This window comes from Elephas maximus, chromosome 15 (assembly GCF_024166365.1).
Source record: "Elephas maximus indicus isolate mEleMax1 chromosome 15, mEleMax1 primary haplotype, whole genome shotgun sequence".
NCBI classification, from domain to species: Eukaryota; Metazoa; Chordata; class Mammalia; order Proboscidea; family Elephantidae; genus Elephas; species Elephas maximus.
In genome coordinates this window covers 53,889,682-53,904,660 of record NC_064833.1, presented here as the reverse complement: position 1 = coordinate 53,904,660, position 14,979 = coordinate 53,889,682, and the positions used below count along the sequence as shown (strand labels likewise).

The window sequence follows — 14,979 nt, the reverse complement described above, 5'->3', positions numbered from 1 at the left end:
CATTGTGCCTCTTTGCCAGGTGAGGAAACACCGGCTCAGAGAGGGCATTTGGCTTGCCCAAGGTCACATAGCAGGGAGTGGTAGAGGAAATCAAGTTTGGGTGACTTTTCTTAGAGACTGGGTGACCAGCTTACTCCCTTTTCTGGAACAAATTTTACCACCACTCTTCTGCACAGGGGAAACCCTGGTGGCATAGTGATTAAGAGCTACAGTTGCTAACCAAAAGGTGGGCAGTTCAAATCCACCAGGTGCTCCTTGGAAACCCTATGGGGTAGTTCTACTCTGTCCCATAGGGTCACTATGAGTTGGAATCGACTCGATGACAAAGGGGTAGGTCTTCTGCACAGTGCCGGTAGAATCGGGAGTGGGGCGGGGAATGAGGTAACAAGAGAGATGTTAACAGGTGAGGAAGGGCAGGAGTCAGAGGAGAAGGGTAGATGGTAAAGAAAGCACTGGGCGTGTGGACCAGTTGAAACGCATGGTTTTCTCTATCCAGGGGACATACTTATTTGCAGATCCGGATGTAAACAACTGGATGCATGGGGGAGCCACAGGGGTAAAAGCCCCTTGAAAGGATGCTCTACGGAGTCTCATCACAAGCCAGGGGGGCAACTGACTCCCTCTGTCAAGGGTCCTGGCCAGGCCGAGGTCGAAGACCTCACACTCCTTAGGACTCAGGACAATGACCCTGGAGCAGCTCAGGCCCTTGTATTTCACTCTTAAGGTGGCTGAGGTACCCCGCCAGTGGCCCCAGCCTCTGGTCTACTGGCTGGACGCTTTGGTAGGGCAGGCGCAGGGCCTGGATGGAGACCACAGCACAGCGGGTCCGGCCAGCTTCAGTTCGTCTGTGCATTCGGGAAGGATGGTGCCTGAGCCATGCTGGTACTTGGGGTGGGTGACAGAGCAAGTGGTCCTGCGGACCTGCTGGCCTTGGAGGAGCAGCAGGTGGTCATCTCAGATTCCAGCCCACAGCGCCTGTTCCGGCAGTGCGCGCCCATGAGCACCCAACTCTAGTCCACCAGGACGCCGGCGCCATGAAACTAGACGCCATAGAAGATGGAGCCTTGCCAGGCCTGTGAGCCGCGCACCGAGCGCTGAAGGTCGCAGTGTCAGCAGGGTGTGGTTTCTGAGTGCAGGGCCACCTCCGCAGCTGGAGAAAGTGGGGTCAGAGCAGTCAGGGCAGGGCAGAGGCTGGGTTTGGGGTCAGGGCGGATCAATGGAGTGCGACTACGGGGTGGCGGGGGGAGGGGCTGGATCAGAGCCAGGGAGCATTAGGTGGAAATTGCGGGAGCTCTAGAGGACCCAATGGCAGTGGGAGGAGGAGAACGGCATGAAGAGTGCATGCTTCCTTTCTGGCATTAAAATGTTCTTTTTTTCATGAAATGATGTAGGTGTAGCTGTTGGCTTGTTACTTGTGAATTGTTTGCTGCTAATGAAAAAAAAAATTTTTTTTTAATGCCGTTACTTTGAAAAATAAAACGTTGGCAACCCTCTCTTGCCCCCAAATGTTTAAATAAATTTCTGCTAGCCCATTATAAACCTAGCCTGGTAACCTAAAAACATTTGAACTGGGCATTGAAACATAAATGGGAATTTAGCAGATAGATGTAGGCTTTCCAGGTAAAGATACTGTACTTGAAAAAGCACAGGGATTTGAAAACTGCCTGGCTTCCTGGAGACTTAAAATAATTTGGTATTGCTGGAACATTAAATATCTCAAGAAAAGTGGAAAAAGATAAGGCTGCAGGAATTGAAAGGGATCAAATCCCAGATGGCATTTGTACCATGCTAAGTGATTTTGATGTGATCCTATAGGCAATAGGGACCTATCAAAAGTGTTCAGGCTGTCAGTACAACAGTACTTTTAATACGGATCCTCAGACCACTATTCAGTGCTCATTGCATTTTATCTGCTGCTTGGGGTTTAGGATCGATGATTGTTAATCTTTAGGCCTGGCAGATCTATGCAATTAAAAAAAAAATAGCACTCAGATCCATGCTTCAAAAACGAAACCTTTTTAGGTTGCTTCTTTCAGATTTGTTTCTAAGTAGAAACAATGAAAATGGCATGATCATTTTATGCTTTAGGAAAAGCATGTCCTTACATGGAGGCTGAGTTGGAAGGGAACAGTGGACCAAGAAGGTGAGTTAAAAGCTTGATACAGTGAGTTGCCTGACATCGGGAGTATCAGCAGCATTAAATATATCACAAGAGCTCACAGTAGGTGCATTGGAACAGTCTTTTCAACTCCTAAGAGGATATATTAATTTCCTTTTGCAAAAGAACACAGGCATGAAAAAACAGTATATGTGAGAATGATCATTGTAAGAAACACAGAAAGGTTGCATTTCAATCTTTGTCAATGCTTTCCTGTTTTCTCCAGTCTTCCAAACAAAAACCAAACCAAACCCAGTGCCATCGAGTCGATTCCAACTCATAGCGACCCTATATGAGTCCAGTCTGCCAGACCCTACATTTTTCTGCTTTTCCCTCTAATCTGAACCTTTAACAAAGGAGCATAGAAACTTCCCTGACATCATCTCTTAAAATGTATGTAGTATCTGCTAAGATAAAACACCACACATATGTAGCTATTTCTGTGCAGAAATGACTACAGTCTACTGATGGATAGACATTCTAGTCCCAGCTTTTATACTCCAGGAAAAACCTATAGTTCCAGTCTACTAAAATTCCATCAGCAAAATAAATTTATAAAATAAAACTGAAAATCACAACAAACTCTCATTTCAAAAAGCCTTGTTACATCAATACTTCAAAATAACACTTGCACTTCAATCTTTGAAAGGATGTGATTTGAATCAAGCACTACATGGCTTGTCCAGTTGAGAAGAAAAAAAAGACTCATATTTAATCAATATTTTAATATTCCTTTGTTTCAATGTGAGTTACACTAAAACCAAAAACCAAATCCATTGTCGTCAAGTTGATTCTGACTCATAGGAACTGTATAGGACAGAGCAAAAGCTCCCCATAGGGTTTCCAAGCAGCTCCTGGTAGATTTGAACTGCTGACCCTTTGGTTGGCAGCCTAGTTCATTGAAAGTGCTAATAAAACTCCTTAGACATTATAAACAGCTCAACATTCCCCTGACAAATTAGTTCTTGATTTCTACTACTAATAATCAGGAAGATACGGTCATTCATTTTTTAAAAACAACTAATATCTCATTTTCTAAAGATTGCTGCTAATTTTTAAATTCTAAAATAATAAATATTAATTTCTTGTCATTTCATCTGTTGTTGATTTCTTTCACTGAGATAAATAGAAACTAGAGTTTACCTTGCAATGTACTGTAAATTTATTTTTCAGCATTATGAGTTAACCTTTAAAAGACACAAAAGTAAATATTTGTAAATAAGTTACTTTCTCAGACAGCCAATGCAACAGTACTTTTAATATGAGTCCTTAGACTGAAATTCCGTGCTCGTTTCATTTGTAATTTGGGTTTTACGGTCTGTGATTGTTACCTTTTTAAACTTGGCAGGTCTACAAAATGAAAATTAGCACTTGGGTTAGACATATCTCCCACCCATGCTTCAAAAGCAATACTTTTTTCACAGTGTTTCTTTTTGACTTATTCCTAAGTAGAAAAATGGTAGAAATTGCATGACAACCTTAAAAAATAAATAAATAAAAGGATGCATCTGCAAAAGAAGGCATGACTCTGTTCTGTATTGTGCTCTATCTCTGGAAGATCCCAGCAATCATCTTGCCAAAATTTTCTTGAACCTTCCAAAGTCATAAAAGCCTAGTGAAACTAAAATGCTATGTGGCAAGTTCACTAGAATTTCACATTGCGATTCTGCTCAGTCAGTGAATGTTACTTTGCTTCGTGCTTAATTTGGTTAAATAAGATAGAAATTTCGCAAGGCTTGGTACCACATCCAAAACCAACTTTCTCCTATGAGCATAAACATTGACTCAAATGCTCTGCAAGTCCTGAACTTTAGGGTGTGGACTGAAACGACTATATGTTTTAGTAACTGATGTTTGCTGTGTTTCAGTGTTTTAGTATCCAGTGTTTGCTGTGTTTCAGTTTATGTATCAGAAAAACTAGCAACTGCGTGCTATGTTGGATAAGCAAGGTATTAAGTTGAAGTCAAGGGTTTATAATGACTTTTTTTTTTTTTTTGCGGGGGGGATATCATTTAAATTGAAAACAACAGGGAAAATATACATATGTGAGCTCAGGTATGTACACAAAGAGGTTCCAGTACCAAATAAATATCTACAACTGAGCTTAGCTGCTGTACTTTATATAAACAGCTTTTATTTCTAAATTCAGTGAGGTAATGTTATGAGGCAACATATGTAGCCTACAGGGTCACATTCCACCAGTAATTCAGCCACTCTCGTGGTACCATGGTGGTAAGCTATACGTTCTTTGTTTTTAACTTAATGGCCACACGTTATGCCATTTTGTGAGACACGAGGTTCATTAGACCTTCTGTTCAAGTGGCTTAAGGCCACAATTCATTCTGGCTCTGCAATTACCAGTGACAATTTTTATACGCAGCCAAATCTTTCAATCGCAGTAGGAAGGTCTGCATAATTTGTGGCTTTTTGCTCTTCTCTCTGATAAACTCACACTGGGAATAAGCAGTAAGCTACAACCTGGAAAAGAATCAATGCTGCACATACCACTTTACTGTTTTTCAAAAGATTGAACTCTAAGAAAGGGAATATGAGAACACAAAAGCTCTTAGCACATCTGTTTATGTACAAACAGTTCGTATTGGCTTGTGATAGATCATAAACTCCAGGAGGGAGAGATTGTTGGTGATCTTCATTGTTGGTCACATCATGTAAAAGCACTATTTTTCAAAGATGTTTAATTCTTTGAAATCTGTTCTCTACAATTTACACCTGTATTTGAACTCTCCTAAGGCACTAGTAAGCCTATAGACCCTGGTGGTGTAGTGGTTAAATGCTACAGCTTCTAACCAAGAGGCTGGCAGTTCGAATCTGCCAGGCACTCCTTGGAAACTCTATGGTGCAGCTCTACTCTGTCCTATAGGGTTGCTATGAGTTGGAATTGACTCTATGCCACTGGGTTTGATTTTTGGTTTGATTAAGCCTATAGTGGAAACCCTGGTGGCATACTGGTTAAGTGCTATGGCTGCTAACCAAAAGGTTGGCAGTTCAAATCCACCAGGTGCTCCTTGGAAACTCTATGGGGCAATTCTACTCTGTCCTATTGGGTTGCTATGAGTTGGAATCGACTCGATGGCAATGGGTTTGGTTTGGTTTTGGTAAGCCTATAGTGCTTTTGAAATTAATCTCGAAACCAATAACTGAATTTTTAAATCAGGAGTTACTGTACTGAACCTCTTCTACCAATTTAAGAAATGCTGAATGGAAATCAGTTGGGCAAAAATTTAAATCACTCCTGGCCAAAAACTTGGAGTGAATCCATTACAAACCTGATGGTATGCAGAGACTCTAACTGGAAGATAAATATAGAGCTATTCCTATGCAGGATCCTGGGGTTTAATTTGCAGGTTATCAGTACATGACCTAGACCAGATTTTTTAAGATAAAAAAAATCTGTGCATTTAAGTAAACAAATGTGAAATCATGGCAACTGATCATTATTTCCAAAGGTTAGAGGCTAAAACCAATACAACACAAAAACTCAAGAATGACCATTTCCATCCATGAATCTTACGGATATTTGAGAGATTTGTAAGTGCTTGAAGACCAGAGAGGAGTTTGGGGAAAAAAAAAGTTGTTTAGCAGTCACAATATTAAACCAAAGCTGAAAGAGAGAGAAACCCAGCAATATAACAGCAAGAGTAAAAGCTTTCCTTGAGAACTGAATTAAACTAAGTTTGAATAAAGCATATACACACTTTAGCCTGAGGAGGAATTGTATATTAATAGCCCAGGATTCTGTTGACCTGCAAACCCAAAGATGAATGGAACTGATTTAAATTGCAAACACCATATTTATCTTTACACTTCAACAACAGTTGGGCAGCTATATTGCTGGAATGTATACCAGAGACCTGAGTTTGAGTCCCATATAGACTAGTGACTATATATATGCCATTTTGGGTAAATCACTATCTTCATGGGCTTCAGCTTTCTTAGCTATAAAATGTGAGTAGTAATCTATTTTCAAAGATTGTGGAAATATTTAAACAATATAACCTATGTGAGTGTGCTGGCTTTGTAGTAAATATACAGTATGCATTTGTCAAAGATTTGTTGTTACGGTGGAAACAGACTTTTCTGTGAAGAAACAATAGTAACCAAAACTCTAGTAATCGTACTTTCATTGGCGGAAACAAAATGGAACAAATGCCATCTGACATATTATAATTATTGTCTCTTCCCTGGCCTGGCAATTTTCCCATTTCAACACTGGCTAGTGCTTCATATTCCTGGATTTGATTCCCTTTGCAAGTCCTTGTTTCCAAGACCCTAAGTAAGTTGCTAGGATACCACTGAGACCTTTTAACACTTTATTTTCCTTTTCTCAGTATATTACTCTTTTTTATTATTATTATTTTTATTGTGCTTTAAGTGCAAGTTTACAAATCAAGTCAGTATCTCATACAAAACCTTATATATACCTTGCTACATACTCCTACTCCTAGTTGCTCCCCCCCAATGAGACAGCACATTCCTTCTCTCCATCCTGTGTTTCCATGTCCATTCAGCCAGCTTCTGTCCCCCTTGGCCTTCTCATCTCCCCTCCAGACAGGAGCTGCCCACATAGTCTCATGTGTCTGCTTGATTCCTAGAAGCCCACACTTCACCAGTATCATTTTCTGCCTTATAGTCCAGTCCAATCCCTGTCTGTAGAGGTGGCTTTGGAAATGGTTCCTGTCTTGGGCTAACAGAAGGTCTGGGGATCATGACCTCTGGGGTCCCTCTAGTCAGTATACTACTCTTGAGAGGAGGGTCCTTTTAAAAATCTGAGCATAATGTATTTCTCACCTTGACACATAGCAATCTACAAGACTGAACTGTACATAACTAGCTTATTAAATTTAACAATGCTAAGCCTGCTGGAGATAATTGTTGGACACTTTAGACCTGGATTTTCTAACAGCTCAGTCTCTAGTTCACGCTTCAAATACTTCATTGTATGCTGCAAATGTTTCTTCAAGCACCAATAATTAATGAATGCAAAAAAATATGGTAAAAGAAAGAAAACTTCTGGGTAAAATTGGCATAATTTTTATGCATGTGGCCTCTGAATATTTTAATTATGTTTTAAAAAAAAGATGTATGATATTATACAGCTGGATTTATAGTGAAGATATTTAATATTTTTCTATCAAACTAAATGAATAACCATTTATGAAATATCCAGGCCCCTCCCTACTCTACTTCCTATGAAAAGAAAGGGGAGTGAACATGTTACTTGGCTGTTGAACAAATGAGTTGCTTAGCAACAAGAAAAAGGTTCAAAAGATTGAGTCAGCAATGCCCACCTGAACCCAGTACAGCCAAAGACCATTCCCCTTGGGTGTCAGACCCCAACCTGCTTCTCAGAGAAAACTGGCTTCCAGAACTCAAATATATGGTCTTTACTGTGTACTTTCAGTAATATCGATTTTATTTAAAAGCAAGTTTAAAAAAAAGTCAGATCAAAATTACAAAACTAGAACAATCCATGATAAATTTATTTCCTTGGCATCTCAATGTTATAGATACTCTCCAAAATTTAGGTTCAAATTGACCTAGATCTGTTTCTGGTCCACTTACCACTACAAGAAAAGGAATTTGCAGTACATGAATTGGAGAAGTTCCTTGCTTTTTTCTAGAGTCAGCTGTTTCCCCATCTAGGCAGGTTGAATCTTTCTCAGTGAGGTAGTTGCTAACCACACTCCTGCCCTCACCATAAAAGCAGGCTATATCAGGGCTTCAGACCAAAACTGTCTATATCTAACCACGTTCCTGCTCTTTACACTGTTTTAATTTCAGGGTAATTGCACAGCTAAGAGTCACAAACAAGTTCCAAGAAAAACCAGCACCAGACCACCAGACATGCTCAGATAAATCAGAAAACTCATGTCAAGGAACCGAAAGACTCGTGCCAAGGAAAGAAAAATCACTGGACTTACGTCATCTGCAGTAGCCGAGCCCATTTCAGAAAGGAAAATCTGTCAGTTACTTCCGTGCCAATTACTAGCCCTGCCCCACAATGAATAATCAGCAAAAATCATGAATATGTATAACTTCCTGATTCTGCTTACTATGATGACCTCATAAAAGCTAACCACTGCCCATTTTCGGGGAGCTGCCTTGGCGACTGGAATCCCTGCATGCTCCTTTACTTCACCAGCTAAATAAACCCTTTTACTTTGTCTTAACAGCCCTGTCCATTTCTGTTAGGTAGGCTGCGTTGAGCGGGACCTGGACCTGACGTTGTCCTAGACCAGTTACATCAGCCTGGATAATTTGGTACACAAAATCTCATGAATTGTGTTTAAGTTTACCAGAATGGGTTATGGACAAGATAAAGGAAATGGTTCAAATATCATTCTCCACAGTAATTGTACTAAGAATCTTCTGTTCAATTTTGTTTCAAGTTTTTCCTGTGTTCTCAAGTTAGTGGTACTGCAGGTCCCTCCCCAATAGCCCCTTAGCCTCTGATCTGCTGTGTGCTAAGTCATTCAATTGCTGCCCAATTCCTCCGCCCCTTCATCTAGGGGTTGGACAAAACCAAAGGCAGCAAAGCATTACTTGTGTGGCTTTATAGGATCTAAGGTGGTGAGGGCAGATCATGCCCACGATTCCAAAAGGAGTTTTAGTTAGTAGTGTTTTTTCACAGTAAAGTCTCCAGTCTTACTTAATATGTCACCTGAATGAACTGCTGGGGGGAAAATTTTCTTTGAGGTTTGAAGAACAGCTGTTCACTAAGACATCAAAGCTGAAGACAACTGTTTTCTACAAAAGCTGACTCCCAGTGTCTAGGATAGCTTCTCCTAAGGCTTATTCACAATCTAATATGAATGCAAATTCAAAAAAAAAGGAAATTTTTTAGTTAGTACAAAAAACAATATTCTAAGAACAACAATGGAGTTGTCTGCATTCCATGAGGAAACCTATCAACTACCTTTGAATCATGCCTTTTCCCCTAATGACATACCCTTCTTTCCCCACCCCCAACCAGAGTGAAAAGACAACAGAAGCTGGGAAATAAGAGCCAGGTTACTTACTTCTACAGTTGATTGAATTCATAAGGTTTTCTTCTTCTAGAAGGAGTTCTGGGTTAAAGGACAGCTGGAGGAAACAGACAAAGCATCTGATACAGTACAGAGTTTCTACTTTCAAAAGCAGATGATTGAACTTGTTCCAGTAATGAGTGGATTGGGAAATTTGAGACTGATATTGCCGTTGCTTTCTTTCTCTAATCCACAGTACTTTCACATTGAGTCCAACTTGAACAATAAAGTTGCGTTTTCATATTTTTTTTTTTACCTTTTTCTCTGATTTGAAGAAAAAGAGCAGAGCATTTAAAATGAAGTCAACAGATTGACCATGATTATAAGGTGCAACAGAGTTAAACACCCAAGTCCACATTCACTATTATGCTGGTCCCATCTACCAGCAGCCTGTCACTGAGAATGCCAGAATGTTCTCTTCTTATTTCTCAGGTCTCATTTGATAGCACCACTTCTGTCTTACCCTCAAAAGCTGCCCTAGATCACAAAGGTCTCTTAACCCACACTTTATTTTTATTCCATAAAGCAAGGTTGAAGTCAGACTTGAGGAAATAGGCCCATTTTGCTCTTTCCTCTAAACCATAGTCCCAAGGTTTTGCTCAGCCTCTCAGCCAATCTATTTCACCAACTCCCTGGTTTGCAGCAGGTTTATCTCACAAATGGCCTAATTTAAATTAACAAGCCAAGTTCCACAAAACACTTTAATCACAGCAACTTAAAGGAAAGGCGTTATCTCCAGTTTTTCTCTAATTTCATATAGCAGGACTCTACATAGATAAGAAAACTAAAAAGATGTGAGATTGCCTGTGCACTGTTCTGCTTTATTTTAAAACAGGGATGTCAGAACTTCCATAAGGAAACAAGCGCTGAGCTTCAAGATGGTCATGTACAGATGTTGAGCACTTTTTCCAACAAAGCTCCTGTTATTCAAAATGTTCTTTGAAACTTCCGTTTCGGAATTAGCTTCACTGCCGTTTCATAAGCAATATAAGGAAAATCTGGCTATTTTATGACGATGCCTCACAATGTTCATAACTTGCTTGAAGAAAATAAAATGTTGTGTTATAGACATAAACAACTTTGCAAGGCTATGCGGGAAATAATCCGATAGAACTATTCACGACAAAGGCTATGGAAATCATAGAAGCAGAGCTTTGAGTCAAAACAAAAATAAAGCAAGCTGTGCCGTCTATATATGCTTGAGGCTATGTCTACAAAGACTTCCAGCTAAGAGTAAGATATTCAGTCAATTAGTTCCTTATGCACTACCAAAAGTCTGATTTGATTTGGTTATCTGTTTTATTATTTACTTTCCTTTTATGACCAGCTGCTTAAAGAACTGACCCAATTAACCAGTTATAATAACATCTGTCTGGACTCAATTTCAGAGATAGCCCTGCTTCAGGCTCAGTTTATAATCATTAAGCCATTAACATTAATCAAAATCCTTTCCAGAATCTTTAAGACTTAAAGAAGATAATTATTCTTAAAAAAAAAAACAAAAAACCCTTCATACTCAAGATTGTTTATCTCATTTCTCCACAAAACCTGCAAAAAGTAATGTGACTTTAAACTTCAGACGCTTCGGCACTTAGCGTAAGTCGAATGATAAAGGTTTATATGAAAAATTAACTCTTTTTTTCAAGCGTTTAAACACTCAAGTGTTTGGGTTACAATATAAATTATCATGTTCATCTAAAGGGACTTAAGATAAAATACTCTTTGTAGAAAAGCCAGGAGTATATAGAATTGAATGTCAAGGTCTAAGTTTTATGTTAATGAAATGGAGTTCCATGTACTGGAATGCCTTGAGGAGTACAAGATGGCAGTAAAAAAGTCTCAACAGAAAAAGTGGCCCATTTGTTATCTGATTTTCAAGGTCATTGCACTGTTCTAGATGGCAAGTATGAAATTAATTACCTTTTATTTCAGATTTAACAATAAGAAGACAATAAAACAGAAATGGATATAAAGCTGTGTAATTCAGTATAATGGTGCTATGGGAAATTGTAACATGATCATGGTTGATTGTAGCATTAACAATTCAACCACACAAATCCATACACACATAAAGTGTACATATGCCCACATATAAATAGAGCCCTGGTTACAAACAAAATCTATTCCTTATCGTGTCTTTAAGAATTTGTAGGTAAGTTGAAATAGGTGCGTACGGTTCTTATCTAGCCTTACTTTAGTGCAAGAAAGGAGCCCTGGTGGTTCAGTGGTTAGGAGTTCAGCTGCAAACCAAAAAGTCTGCAGTTTGAATCCACCAGAGCTACTCCTTGGAAACCTTATGGGGCAGTTCTACTCTTTCCTACAGGGTCACTATGAGTCAGAAGTGACTCAAAGATAACAGGTGTGGTTTGGTTTTTGGTTTGGTGCAAGAAAAGACTCAAAGCCTTTTCCGTGACTTAAAAGGTGCTCATGCAGCAAGCGAAGGTGATGGCAATAAATAATTTGTTCCAAGTTGGGGTTAGTCCAGTTGTTTCAAAGTGAAGACAAATTTACATAATATCAAAGGGCAAGTAAGAATTGTCTGTAAGTCAGAAGTTCCTCACTTGGGGACTGCCTGTAGTTCAGAACCTGTGGAAGGTGTTTATATGTCTTATTTATTTAAGCAATATGAACTAAAAAAAAATCATCAGACATAAAACAACCCTCTACATTTCAAAAAATTTTCTTGCAAAGCGAAAAGATGAAATTCAGACATATGAACAAAAATTGAGCATTTAAATTTTACTGGTTAGCCCAGGCCAAAGATTATCAACAGTGATTTGTACAAAACATTTGTAGTCAACATTATAAATTTTCCTGGCTTGAGTTGTTCCATGTCATCGAGTCTGTTCTGACTCATAGAGACCCTATGCACAAGAGAAGGAAATACTGCCTGATCCTGCACCATCCTCACAATTGTTGCAATACTTGAGCCCATTGTTGCAGCCACTGTGTCAATCCATCTCGCTGAGGATCTTCCTCTTTTTCACTGACCCTCTACTTTTCCAGGCATGATGTCCTTCTCCAGGAACTGATCCCTCCTATAACATGTCCAAAGTATGTGAGACGTAGTCCAGTTATGAGGATTTTTGTTTTCTTTATGTTGAGGTGTAATCCATACTGAAGGCTGTGGTCTTTGATCTTCATTAGTAAGTGCTTCAAGTCCTCTTCATTTTCAGCAAGCAAGGTTGTGTCATCTGCATATCGCAGGTTGTTAATGAGTCTTCCTTCAATCCTGATGCCCTGTTCTTCTTCATATAGTCTAGCTTCTCGGATTATTTGCTCAGCATACAGATTGAAGAGGTATGGTAACAGGATACGACTCTGATGCACATCTTTCCTGAATTTAAACCACACAGTATCCCATTGTTCTCCCCAACAACTGTCTCTTGATCTATGTACACATTCGTCATGAGCACAATTAAGGGTTTTGGAATTCCCATTCTTAACAATGGTATCCATAATATGTTATGATCCATACACTCAATCTGGATTGGAGATGCAGTGGCTGCAACAATGGGCTCAAGCATAACAACAATTGCAAGGCTGGTGCAGGCCCAGGCAATGTTTTGTTCTGTGGTACATAGGGTCACTATGAGTCAGAACCAACTTGACGACACCTAACAACAACAACACAGTCAAATGCTTTTGCATAGTCGATAAAACACAGGTAAACATCCTTCTGGTATTCTCTGCTTTCACCAGGATCCACATGACATCAGCAGTGATATCCCTGGTTCCACATCCTCTTCTGAATCCAGCCTGAATTTCTGATAGTTCCTTGTCGATGTACTGCTGCAGCTGCTCTTGAATGATCTTTAGCAAAATTTTGCTTGCATGTGATATTAATGACATTGTTCGATCATTTTTGCATTGGGTTGGATCGCCTTTCTTTGGAATAGACATAAATATGGACCTCTTCCAGTCAGTTGGCCAAGTAACTGTCTTCCATATTTCTTAGCATAGACGAGTGAGTACTTCCAGTGCTGCATCCTTTTGTTGAAATCTCTCAACTGGTATTCCATCAAATCCCAGAGCCTTGTTTTTTGCCAATGCCTTCAGTGCATCTTGGACTTCTTCCTTCAGTACCATCAGTTCCTGATCATATGTTACCTCCTGAAATGGCTGACCATCAACCAATTCTTTTTGTTGTAGTGACTCTGTGTATTCCTTCCACCTTCTTTTGATTCTTCCTGCATCATTTAATATTTTCCCCATAGAATCCTTCACTATTGCAACTCAAAGTTTGAATTTTTTCTTCAGTTCTTTCAGCTTGAGAAATGCTGAGCGTGTGCTTACCTTTTGGTTTTCAATCTCCAGCTCTTTGCACATGTTATTATAATACTTTACTTTGTCTTCTCGAACCACCTGTTGAAATCTTCTGTTCAGTTCTTTTACTTCATCATTTCTTCCTTTTGCTTTAGCTGCTCTACATTCAACAGCAAGTTTCAAAGTCTCTCTGACATACATTTTGGCCTTTTCTTTCTTTCCTGTCTTTTTAATGACCTCTTGCTTTCTTCATATGTTATGTCCTTTGATGCCATTCCACAACTCGTCTGGTCTTCGGTCTTTAGTGTTTAATGCATCAAATCTATTCTTGAGATGGTCTCTAAATTTAGGTGGGATATACTCAAGGTCATACTTTGGCTGTCGTCGTCGACTTGTCCTAATTTTCTGCAGTTTCAACTTGAACTTGCTTATGAGCAGCTGATGGTCTATTCCACAATTTGCCCCTGGCCTTGTTCTGACTGATGATATTGAGCTTTCCCATTGTCTTTTTCCACAGATGTAGTCCATTTGATTCCTGTTTTTTCCATCTGGTGAGGTCCATGTGTATAGTCACCATTTATGTTGGTGAAAAAAGGTATTTGCAATGAAGAAGTCGTTAATCTTGCAAAATTCTCTCATGTGATCTCCTGCATCATTTCTATAACCAAGGCCATATTTTCCAACTACCGATCCTTTTTCTTTGTTTCCAGCTTTTGCATTCCAATCACCAGTAATTATCAATGCATCCTGATCACATGTTCGATCAATTTCAGACTGCAGCAGCTGATAAAAATTTTCAATTTCTTCATCTTTGGCCTTAGTGGTTGGTGTGTAAATTTGAATAGTAGTTGTATTAACTGGTTTTCGGTGTAGGCATATAAAAAAAAAAAAGCATATAGGTATTATGATATTGCTGATAGTGTTGTACTTCAGCATAAATCTTGAAATGTTCTTTTTGATGATGAATGCAACGCCATTCCTCTTCAAGTTGTCATTCCCGGCATAGTAGACCATATGATTGTCTGATTCAAAAGGGCCAATACCAGTCCATTTCAGCTCACTAACTCCTAGGATATCAACGTTTACGTGTTCCATTTCATTTTTGATGATTTCCAATTTTCCTAGATTCATACTTCATACATTCCAGATTCCAATTATTACTGGATGTTTGCAGCTGTTTCTTATTTTGAACCATGCCACATCAGCAAATGAAGGTATGGAAAGCTTGACTCTATCCATGTCATTAAAGTTAACTATACTTTGAGGAGGCAACTCTTTCCCAGTTATCTTGTAAGTGCCTTTCACCCTGGGGGACTCATCTTCCGGCACTGAATCAGACAATGTTTGACTGCTATTCATAAGGTTTTCACTGGCTAATTCTTTCCAGAATTAGACTTCCAGGTCCTTCTTCTTAGTCTGTCTTAGTCTGGAGGCTCAGCTGAAACCTGTCATCCACCATGGGTAACCCTGCTGGTATCTGAATATCGGTGGCATATCCTCTAGCATCAC

At 39.4% G+C, this 14,979-nt stretch overlaps 1 pseudogene; it reads right to left on the bottom strand.

Annotated features, from left to right (window-relative positions):
* Nucleotides 1-420: 420 nt before the first annotated feature.
* The window catches only part of LOC126058670 (kallikrein-10-like), a 29,298-nt pseudogene continuing 14,739 nt past the window's right edge, over nucleotides 421-14,979 (bottom strand).